The following is an 11,193-nucleotide window of genomic DNA, read 5'->3' on the forward strand; positions in this document are numbered from 1 at the left end:
GTGACACACTTCTCAGGCTCCAGCGCACGAGGGTATCTCTGTGGGGAGCCCCCCCCCCCGTTCCTTGTCCTGTCTCCCAGGGGTGACACACTTCTCAGGGCTCCAGCGCGCGAGGGTATCTCTGTGGGGAGCCCCCCCCCCCGTTCCTTGTCGTGTCTCCCAGGGTGACACACTTCTCAGGCTCCAGCGCGCGAGGGTATCTCTGTGGGGAGCCCCCCCCCCCCGTTCCTTGTCCTGTCTCCCAGGGGTGACACACTTCTCAGGCTCCAGCGCGCTGAGGGTATCTCTGTGGGGGGAGGGTCTCTGGGGCCCCCCCCCGTTCCTTGTCCTGTCTCCCAGGGGTGACACACTTCTCAGGCTCCAGCGCAGCGAGGGTATCTCTGTGGGGAGCGCCCCCCCCCCGTTCCTTGTCCTGTCTCCAGGGGTGACACACCTTCTCAGCTCCAGCGCGCGAGGGTATCTCTGTGGGGAGCCCCCCCCCCCCGTTCCTTGTCCTGTCTCCCAGGGGTGACACACTTCTCAGGCTCCAGCGCGCGAGGGTATCTCTGTGGGGAGCCCCCCCCCCCGTTCCTTGTCCTGTCTCCCAGGGGTGACACACTTCTCAGGCTCCAGCGCGCGAGGGTATCTCTGTGGGGAGCCCCCCCCCCCCGTTCCTTGTCCTGTTCTCCCAGGGGTGACACACTTCTCAGGCTCCAGGAGCGCGAGGGTATCTCTGTGGGGAGCCCCCCCCCCGTTCCTTGTCCTGTCTCCCAGGGGTGACACACTTCTTCAGGCTCCCAGCGCGCGAGGGTATCTCTGTGGGGAGCCCCCCCCCCCCGTTCCTTGTCCTGTCTCCCAGGGGTGACACACTTCTCAGGCTCCAGCGCGCGAGGGTATCTCTGTGGGGAGCCCCCCCCCCCGTTCCTTGTCCTGTCTCCCAGGGGTGACACACTTCTCAGGCTCCAGCGCGCGAGGGTATCTCTGTGGGGAGCCCCCCCCCCCGTTCCTTGTCCTGTCTCCCAGGGGTGACACACTTCTCAGGCTCCAGCGCGCGAGGGTATCTCTGTGGGGGGGGGGAGGCCCCCCCCCCCGTTCCTTGTCCTGTCTCCCAGGGGTGACACACTTCTCAGGCTCCAGCGCGCGAGGGTATCTCTGTGGGGAGCCCCCCCCCCCGTTCCTTGTCGTGTCTCCCAGGGGTGACACACTTCTCAGGCTCCAGCGCGCGAGGGTATCTCTGTGGGGAGCCCCCCCCCCCCGTTCCTTGTCCTGTCTCCCAGGGGTGACACACTTCTCAGGCTCCAGCGCGCGAGGGTATCTCTGTGGGGAGCCCCCCCCCCCGTTCCTTGTCCTGTCTCCCAGGGGTGACACACTTCTCAGGCTCCAGCGCACGAGGGTATCTCTGTGGGGAGCCCCCCCCCCCCGTTCCTTGTCCTGTCTCCCAGGGTGACACACTTCTCAGGCTCCAGCGCGCGAGGGTATCTCTGTGGGGAGCCCCCCCTCCCGTTCCTTGTCCTGTCTCCCAGGGTGACACACTTCTCAGGCTCCAGCGCGCGAGGGTATCTCTGTGGGGAGCCCCCCCCCCCGTTCCTTGTCCTGTCTCCCAGGGGTGACACACTTCTCAGGCTCCAGCGCGCGAGGGTATCTCTGTGGGGAGCCCCCCCCCCCGTTCCTTGTCCTGTCTCCCAGGGGTGACACACTTCTCAGGCTCCAGCGCGCGAGGGTATCTCTGTGGGGAGCCCCCCCCCCCCGTTCCTTGTCCTGTCTCCCAGGGGTGACACACTTCTCAGGCTCCAGCGCGCGAGGGTATCTCTGTGGGGAGCCCCCCCCCCCCGTTCCTTGTCCTGTCTCCCAGGGGTGACACACTTCTCAGGCTCCAGCGCGCGAGGGTATCTCTGTGGGGAGCCCCCCCCCCGTTCCTTGTCCTGTCTCCCAGGGGTGACACACTTCTCAGGCTCCAGCGCGCGAGGGTATCTCTGTGGGGAGCCCCCCCCCCCCGTTCCTTGTCCTGTCTCCCAGGGGTGACACACTTCTCAGGCTCCAGCGCGCGAGGGTATCTCTGTGGGGAGCCCCCCCCCCCGTTCCTTGTCCTGTCTCCCAGGGGTGACACACTTCTCAGGCTCCAGCGCGCGAGGGTATCTCTGTGGGGAGCCCCCCCCCCGTTCCTTGTCCTGTCTCCCAGGGTGACACACTTCTCAGGCTCCAGCGCAGCGAGGGTATCTCTGTGGGGAGCCCCCCCCCCCGTTCCTTGTCCTGTCTCCCAGGGTGACACACTTCTCAGGCTCCAGCGTGCGAGGGTATCTCTGTGGGGAGCCCCCCCCCCCGTTCCTTGTCCTGTCTCCCAGGGTGACACACTTCTCAGGCTCCAGCGCTGCGAGGGTATCTCTGTGGGAGCCCCCCCCCCGTTCCTTGTCCTGTCTCCCAGGGGTGACACACTTCTCAGGCTCCAGCGCGCGAGGGTATCTCTGTGGGGAGCCCCCCCCCCTGTTCCTTGTCCTGTCTCCCAGGGGTGACACACTTCTCAGGCTCCAGCGCGCGAGGGTATCTCTGTGGGAGCCCCCCCCCCCGTTCCTTGTCCTGTCTCCCAGGGGTGACACACTTCTCAGGCTCCAGCGCGCGAGGGTATCTCTGTGGGGAGCCCCCCCCCCGTTCCTTGTCCTGTCTCCCAGGGGTGACACACTTCTCAGGCTCCAGCGCGCGAGGGTATCTCTGTGGGGAGCCCCCCCCCCCGTTCCTTGTCCTGTCTCCCAGGGTGACACACTTCTCAGGCTCCAGCGCGCGAGGGTATCTCTGTGGGGAGCCCCCCCCCCGTTCCTTGTCCTGTCTCCCAGGGGTGACACACTTCTCAGGCTCCAGCGCGCGAGGGTATCTCTGTGGGGAGCCCCCCCCCCCGTTCCTTGTCCTGTCTCCCAGGGGTGACACACTTCTCAGGCTCCAGCGCGCGAGGGTATCTCTGTGGGGAGCCCCCCCCCCCGTTCCTTGTCCTGTCTCCCAGGGGTGACACACTTCTCAGGCTCCAGCGCGCGAGGGTATCTCTGTGGGGAGCCCCCCCCCCCCGTTCCTTGTCCTGTCTCCCAGGGTGACACACTTCTCAGGCTCCAGCGCGCGAGGGTATCTCTGTGGGGAGCCCCCCCCCCGTTCCTTGTCCTGTCTCCCAGGGGTGACACACTTCTCAGGCTCCAGCGCACGAGGGTATCTCTGTGGGGAGCCCCCCCCCCCGTTCCTTGTCCTGTCTCCCAGGGGTGACACACTTCTCAGGCTCCAGCGCGCGAGGGTATCTCTGTGGGGAGCCCCCCCCCCCGTTCCTTGTCCTGTCTCCCAGGGGTGACACACTTCTCAGGCTCCAGCGCGCGAGGGTATCTCTGTGGGGAGCCCCCCCCCCGTTCCTTGTCCTGTCTCCCAGGGGTGACACACTTCTCAGGCTCCAGCGCACGAGGGTATCTCTGTGGGGAGCCCCCCCCCCCCGTTCCTTGTCCTGTCTCCCAGGGGTGACACACTTCTCAGGCTCCAGCGCGCGAGGGTATCTCTGTGGGGAGCCCCCCCCCCCCCGTTCCTTGTCCTGTCTCCCAGGGGTGACACACTTCTCAGGCTCCAGCGCGCGAGGGTATCTCTGTGGGGAGCCCCCCCCCCCGTCGAGGGTATCTCTGTGGGGAGCCCCCCCCCCCGTTCCTTGTCGTGTCTCCCAGGGGTGACACACTTCTCAGGCTCCAGCGCGCGAGGGTATCTCTGTGGGGAGCCCCCCCCCCCCCCGTTCCTTGTCCTGTCTCCCAGGGGTGACACACTTCTCAGGCTCCAGCGCGCGAGGGTATCTCTGTGGGGAGCCCCCCCCCCCGTCCTTGTCCTGTCTCCCAGGGGTGACACACTTCTCAGGCTCCAGCGCCACGAGGGTATCTCTGTGGGGAGCCCCCCCCCCGTCCTTGTCCTGTCTCCCAGGGGTGACACACTTCTCAGGCTCCAGTGCGCGAGGGTATCTCTGTGGGGAGCCCCCCCCCCGTTCCTTGTCCTGTCTCCCAGGGGTGACACACTTCTCAGGCTCCAGCGCACGAGGGTATCTCTGTGGGGAGCCCCCCCCCCCGTTCCTTGTCCTGTCTCCCAGGGGTGCACACTTCTCAGGCTCCAGTGCGCGAGGGTATCTCTGTGGGGAGCCCCCCCCCCGTTCCTTGTCCTGTCTCCAGGGGTGACACACTTCTCAGGCTCCAGCGCACGAGGGTATCTCTGTGGGGAGCCCCCCCCCCGTTCCTTGTCCTGTCTCCAGGGTGACACACTTCTCAGGCTCCAGCGCACGAGGGTATCTCTGTGGGGAGCCCCCCCCCCCGTTCCTTGTCCTGTCTCCCAGGGGTGACACACTTCTCAGGCTCCAGCGCGCGAGGGTATCTCTGTGGGGAGCCCCCCCCCCGTTCCTTGTCCTGTCTCCCAGGGGTGACACACTTCTCAGGCTCCAGCGCACGAGGGTATCTCTGTGGGGAGCCCCCCCCCCCCGTTCCTTGGTCCTGTCTCCCAGGGGTGACACACTTCTCAGGCTCCAGCGCGCGAGGGTATCTCTGTGGGGAGCCCCCCCCCCCGTTCCTTGTCCTGTCTCCCAGGGTGACACACTTCTCAGGCTCCAGCGCACGAGGGTATCTCTGTGGGAGCCCCCCCCCCCGTTCCTTGTCCTGTCTCCCAGGGTGACACACTTCTCAGCTCCAGGCGCACGAGGGTATCTCTGTGGGGAGCCCCCCCCCCCCGTTCCTTGTCCTGTCTCCCAGGGGTGACACACTTCTCAGGCTCCAGCGCGCGAGGGTATCTCTGTGGGAGCCCCCCCCCCGTTCCTTGTCCTGTCTCCCAGGGGTGACACACTTCTCAGGCTCCAGCGCACGAGGGTATCTCTGTGGGGAGCCCCCCCCCCCGTTCCTTGTCCTGTCTCCCAGGGGTGACACACTTCTCAGGCTCCAGCGCGCGAGGGTATCTCTGTGGGGAGCCCCCCCCCCGTTCCTTGTCCTGTCTCCCAGGGGTGACACACTTCTCAGGCTCCAGCGCACGAGGGTATCTCTGTGGGGAGCCCCCCCCCCCCGTTCCTTGTCCTGTCTCCCAGGGTGACACACTTCTCAGGCTCCAGCGCGCGAGGGTATCTCTGTGGGGAGCCCCCCCCCCCCCGTTCCTTGTCCTGTCTCCCAGGGGTGACACACTTCTCAGGCTCCAGCGCGCGAGGGTATCTCTGTGGGGAGCCCCCCCCCCGTTCCTTGTCCTGTCTCCCAGGGGTGACACACTTCTCAGGCTCCAGCGCACGAGGGTATCTTCTGTGGGGAGCCCCCCCCCCCGTTCCTTGTCCTGTCTCCCAGGGGTGACACACTTCTCAGGCTCCAGCGCGCGAGGGTATCTCTGTGGGGAGCCCCCCCCCCCCCGTTCCTTGTCCTGTCTCCCAGGGTGACACACTTCTCAGGCTCCAGCGCGCGAGGGTATCTCTGTGGGGAGCCCCCCCCCCCCGTTCCTTGTCCTGTCTCCCAGGGGTGACACACTTCTCAGGCTCCAGCGCGCGAGGGTATCTCTGTGGGGAGCCCCCCCCCCCGTTCCTTGTCCTGTCTCCCAGGGGTGACACACTTCTCAGGCTCCAGCGCGCGAGGGTATCTCTGTGGGGAGCCCCCCCCCCCGTTCCTTGTCCTGTCTCCCAGGGTGACACACTTCTCAGGCTCCAGCGCGCGAGGGTATCTCTGTGGGGAGCCCCCCCCCCCGTTCCTTGTCCTGTCTCCCAGGGGTGACACACTTCTCAGGCTCCAGCGCGCGAGGGTATCTCTGTGGGGAGCCCCCCCCCCCCGTTCCTTGTCCTGTCTCCCAGGGTGACACACTTCTCAGGCTCCAGCGCGCGAGGGTATCTCTGTGGGGAGCCCCCCCCCCCGTTCCTTGTCCTGTCTCCCAGGGTGACACACTTCTCAGGCTCCAGCGCGCGAGGGTATCTCTGTGGGGAGCCCCCCCCCCGTTCCTTGTCCTGTCTCCCAGGGGTGACACACTTCTCAGGCTCCAGCGCGCGAGGGTATCTCTGTGGGAGCCCCCCCCCCCCGTTCCTTGTCCTGTCTCCCAGGGGTGACACACTTCTCAGGCTCCAGCGCGCGAGGGTATCTCTGTGGGGAGCCCCCCCCCCCGTTCCTTGTCCTGTCTCCCAGGGGTGACACACTTCTCAGGCTCCAGCGCGCGAGGGTATCTCTGTGGGGAGCCCCCCCCCCCGTTCCTTGTCCTGTCTCCCAGGGGTGACACACTTCTCAGGCTCCAGCGCGCGAGGGTATCTCTGTGGGGAGCCCCCCCCCCGTTCCTTGTCCTGTCTCCCAGGGTGACACACTTCTCAGGCTCCAGCGCGCGAGGGTATCTCTGTGGGGAGCCCCCCCCCCCGTTCCTTGTCCTGTCTCCCAGGGGTGACACACTTCTCAGGCTCCAGCGCGCGAGGGTATCTCTGTGGGGAGCCCCCCCCCCCGTTCCTTGTCCTGTCTCCCAGGGGTGACACACTTCTCAGGCTCCAGCGCGCGAGGGTATCTCTGTGGGGAGCCCCCCCCCCCGTTCCTTGTCCTGTCTCCCAGGGGTGACACACTTCTCAGGCTCCAGCGCGCGAGGGTATCTCTGTGGGAGCCCCCCCCCCCGTTCCTTGTCCTGTCTCCCAGGGTGACACACTTCTCAGGCTCCAGCGCGCGAGGGTATCTCTGTGGGGAGCCCCCCCCCCGTTCCTTGTCCTGTCTCCCAGGGGTGACACACTTCTCAGGCTCCAGCGCGCGAGGGTATCTCTGTGGGGAGCCCCCCCCCCCGTTCCTTGTCCTGTCTCCCAGGGGTGACACACTTCTCAGGCTCCAGCGCGCGAGGGTATCTCTGTGGGGAGCCCCCCCCCCGTTCCTTGTCCTGTCTCCCAGGGGTGACACACTTCTCAGGCTCCAGCGCGCGAGGGTATCTCTGTGGGGAGCCCCCCCCCCCGTTCCTTGTCCTGTCTCCCAGGGGTGACACACTTCTCAGGCTCCAGCGCGCGAGGGTATCTCTGTGGGGAGCCCCCCCCCCCCGTTCCTTGTCCTGTCTCCCAGGGGTGACACACTTCTCAGGCTCCAGCGCAGCGAGGGTATCTCTGTGGGGAGCCCCCCCCCCCCGTTCCTTGTCCTGTCTCCAGGGGTGACACACTTCTCAGGCTCCAGCGCGCGAGGGTATCTCTGTGGGGAGCCCCCCCCCCCCCGTTCCTTGTCCTGTCTCCCAGGGGTGACACACTTCTCAGGCTCCAGCGCACGAGGGTATCTCTGTGGGGAGCCCCCCCCCCCGTTCCTTGTCCTGTCTCCCAGGGGTGACACACTTCTCAGGCTCCAGCGCGCGAGGGTATCTCTGTGGGGAGCCCCCCCCCCCGTTCCTTGTCCTGTCTCCCAGGGGTGACACACTTCTCAGGCTCCAGCGCACGAGGGTATCTCTGTGGGGAGCCCCCCCCCCCCGTTCCTTGTCCTGTCTCCCAGGGTGACACACTTCTCAGGCTCCAGCGCGCGAGGGTATCTCTGTGGGGAGCCCCCCCCCCCCGTTCCTTGTCCTGTCTCCCAGGGTGACACACTTCTCAGGCTCCAGCGCACGAGGGTATCTCTGTGGGGAGCCCCCCCCCCGTTCCTTGTCCTGTCTCCCAGGGGTGACACACTTCTCAGGCTCCAGCGCGCGAGGGTATCTCTGTGGGGAGCCCCCCCCCCGTTCCTTGTCCTGTCTCCCAGGGGTGACACACTTCTCAGGCTCCAGCGCGCGAGGGTATCTCTGTGGGGAGCCCCCCCCCCCCGTTCCTTGTCCTGTCTCCCAGGGGTGACACACTTCTCAGGCTCCAGCGCGCGAGGGTATCTCTGTGGGGAGCCCCCCCCCCCGTTCCTTGTCCTGTCTCCCAGGGGTGACACACTTCTCAGGCTCCAGCGCGCGAGGGTATCTCTGTGGGGAGCCCCCCCCCCCCGTTCCTTGTCCTGTCTCCCAGGGGTGACACACTTCTCAGGCTCCAGCGCGCGAGGGTATCTCTGTGGGGAGCCCCCCCCCCCGTTCCTTGTCCTGTCTCCCAGGGGTGACACACTTCTCAGGCTCCAGCGCGCGAGGGTATCTCTGTGGGGAGCCCCCCCCCCCGTTCCTTGTCCTGTCTCCCAGGGGTGACACACTTCTCAGGCTCCAGCGCGCGAGGGTATCTCTGTGGGGAGCCCCCCCCCCCGTTCCTTGTCCTGTCTCCCAGGGGTGACACACTTCTCAGGCTCCAGCGCGCGAGGGTATCTCTGTGGGGAGCCCCCCCCCCCCGTTCCTTGTCCTGTCTCCCAGGGGTGACACACTTCTCAGGCTCCAGCGCGCGAGGGTATCTCTGTGGGGAGCCCCCCCCCCCGTTCCTTGTCCTGTCTCCCAGGGGTGACACACTTCTCAGGCTCCAGCGCGCGAGGGTATCTCTGTGGGGAGCCCCCCCCCCCCCGTTCCTTGTCCTGTCTCCCAGGGGTGACACACTTCTCAGGCTCCAGCGCGCGAGGGTATCTCTGTGGGGAGCCCCCCCCCCCGTTCCTTGTCCTGTCTCCCAGGGGTGACACACTTCTCAGGCTCCAGCGCGCGAGGGTATCTCTGTGGGGAGCCCCCCCCCCCCGTTCCTTGTCCTGTCTCCCAGGGGTGACACACTTCTCAGGCTCCAGCGCACGAGGGTATCTCTGTGGGGAGCCCCCCCCCCCGTTCCTTGTCGTGTCTCCCAGGGGTGACACACTTCTCAGGCTCCAGCGCGCGAGGGTATCTCTGTGGGGAGCCCCCCCCCCTGTTCCTTGTCCTGTCTCCCAGGGGTGACACACTTCTCAGGCTCCAGCGCACGAGGGTATCTCTGTGGGGAGCCCCCCCCCCCCCGTTCCTTGTCCTGTCTCCCAGGGGTGACACACTTCTCAGGCTCCAGTGCGCGAGGGTATCTCTGTGGGGAGCCCCCCCCCCCCCCGTTCCTTGTCCTGTCTCCCAGGGGTGACACACTTCTCAGGCTCCAGCGCGCGAGGGTATCTCTGTGGGGAGCCCCCCCCCCCCCGTTCCTTGTCCTGTCTCCCAGGGGTGACACACTTCTCAGGCTCCAGCGCACGAGGGTATCTCTGTGGGGAGCCCCCCCCCCGTTCCTTGTCGTGTCTCCCAGGGGTGACACACTTCTCAGGCTCCAGCGCGCGAGGGTATCTCTGTGGGGAGCCCCCCCCCTGTTCCTTGTCCTGTCTCCCAGGGGTGACACACTTCTCAGGCTCCAGCGCACGAGGGTATCTCTGTGGGGAGCCCCCCCCCCCCCGTTCCTTGTCCTGTCTCCCAGGGGTGACACACTTCTCAGGCTCCAGCGCGCGAGGGTATCTCTGTGGGGAGCCCCCCCCCCCCCGTTCCTTGTCCTGTCTCCCAGGGGTGACACACTTCTCAGGCTCCAGCGCACGAGGGTATCTCTGTGGGGAGCCCCCCCCCCCCCGTTCCTTGTCCTGTCTCCCAGGGGTGACACACTTCTCAGGCTCCAGCGCGCGAGGGTATCTCTGTGGGGAGCCCCCCCCCCCCCGTTCCTTGTCCTGTCTCCCAGGGGTGACACACTTCTCAGGCTCCAGCGCGCGAGGGTATCTCTGTGGGAGCCCCCCCCCCCCGTTCCTTGTCCTGTCTCCCAGGGGTGACACACTTCTCAGGCTCCAGCGCGCGAGGGTATCTCTGTGGGGAGCCCCCCCCCCCGTTCCTTGTCCTGTCTCCCAGGGGTGACACACTTCTCAGGCTCCAGCGCGCGAGGGTATCTCTGTGGGGAGCCCCCCCCCCCCGTTCCTTGTCCTGTCTCCCAGGGGTGACACACTTCTCAGGCTCCAGCGCACGAGGGTATCTCTGTGGGGAGCCCCCCCCCCCGTTCCTTGTCCTGTCTCCCAGGGGTGACACACTTCTCAGGCTCCAGCGCGCGAGGGTATCTCTGTGGGGAGCCCCCCCCACCCCGTTCCTTGTCCTGTCTCCCAGGGGTGACACACTTCTCAGGCTCCAGCGCGCGAGGGTATCTCTGTGGGGAGCCCCCCCCCCGTTCCTTGTCCTGTCTCCCAGGGGTGACACACTTCTCAGGCTCCAGTGCGCGAGGGTATCTCTGTGGGGAGCCCCCCCCCCCCGTTCCTTGTCCTGTCTCCCAGGGGTGACACACTTCTCAGGCTCCAGCGCACGAGGGTATCTCTGTGGGGAGCCCCCCCCCCCGTTCCTTGTCGTGTCTCCCAGGGGTGACACACTTCTCAGGCTCCAGCGCGCGAGGGTATCTCTGTGGGGAGCCCCCCCCCCGTTCCTTGTCCTGTCTCCCAGGGGTGACACACTTCTCAGGCTCCAGCGCACGAGGGTATCTCTGTGGGGAGCCCCCCCCCCCCGTTCCTTGTCCTGTCTCCCAGGGGTGACACACTTCTCAGGCTCCAGCGCGCGAGGGTATCTCTGTGGGGAGCCCCCCCCCCCCCGTTCCTTGTCCTGTCTCCCAGGGGTGACACACTTCTCAGGCTCCAGCGCGCGAGGGTATCTCTGTGGGGAGCCCCCCCCCCCCCGTTCCTTGTCCTGTCTCCCAGGGGTGACACACTTCTCAGGCTCCAGCGCACGAGGGTATCTCTGTGGGGAGCCCCCCCCCCCCCCGTTCCTTGTCCTGTCTCCCAGGGGTGACACACTTCTCAGGCTCCAGCGCGCGAGGGTATCTCTGTGGGGAGCCCCCCCCCCCCCGTTCCTTGTCCTGTCTCCCAGGGGTGACACACTTCTCAGGCTCCAGCGCGCGAGGGTATCTCTGTGGGGAGCCCCCCCCCCCCGTTCCTTGTCCTGTCTCCCAGGGGTGACACACTTCTCAGGCTCCAGCGCGCGAGGGTATCTCTGTGGGGAGCCCCCCCCCCCCGTTCCTTGTCCTGTCTCCCAGGGGTGACACACTTCTCAGGCTCCAGCGCGCGAGGGTATCTCTGTGGGGAGCCCCCCCCCCCCGTTCCTTGTCCTGTCTCCCAGGGGTGACACACTTCTCAGGCTCCAGCGCACGAGGGTATCTCTGTGGGGAGCCCCCCCCCCGTTCCTTGTCCTGTCTCCCAGGGGTGACACACTTCTCAGGCTCCAGCGCGCGAGGGTATCTCTGTGGGGAGCCCCCCCCCCCCCCCGTTCCTTGTCCTGTCTCCCAGGGGTGACACACTTCTCAGGCTCCAGCGCGCTCCTGCCAGGAAACCCTCCCGCAATTTCCTCTTCTAGCAGACCCCGGCCGCAGGGTGAGCTGCTGTCGCAAGGGCTCTTCCCTTTGGGGTGCTGCCG

The sequence above is a fragment of the Pelodiscus sinensis genome, unplaced genomic scaffold (genome assembly GCF_049634645.1).
Source record: "Pelodiscus sinensis isolate JC-2024 unplaced genomic scaffold, ASM4963464v1 ctg100, whole genome shotgun sequence".
Taxonomy (NCBI): Eukaryota; Metazoa; Chordata; order Testudines; family Trionychidae; genus Pelodiscus; species Pelodiscus sinensis.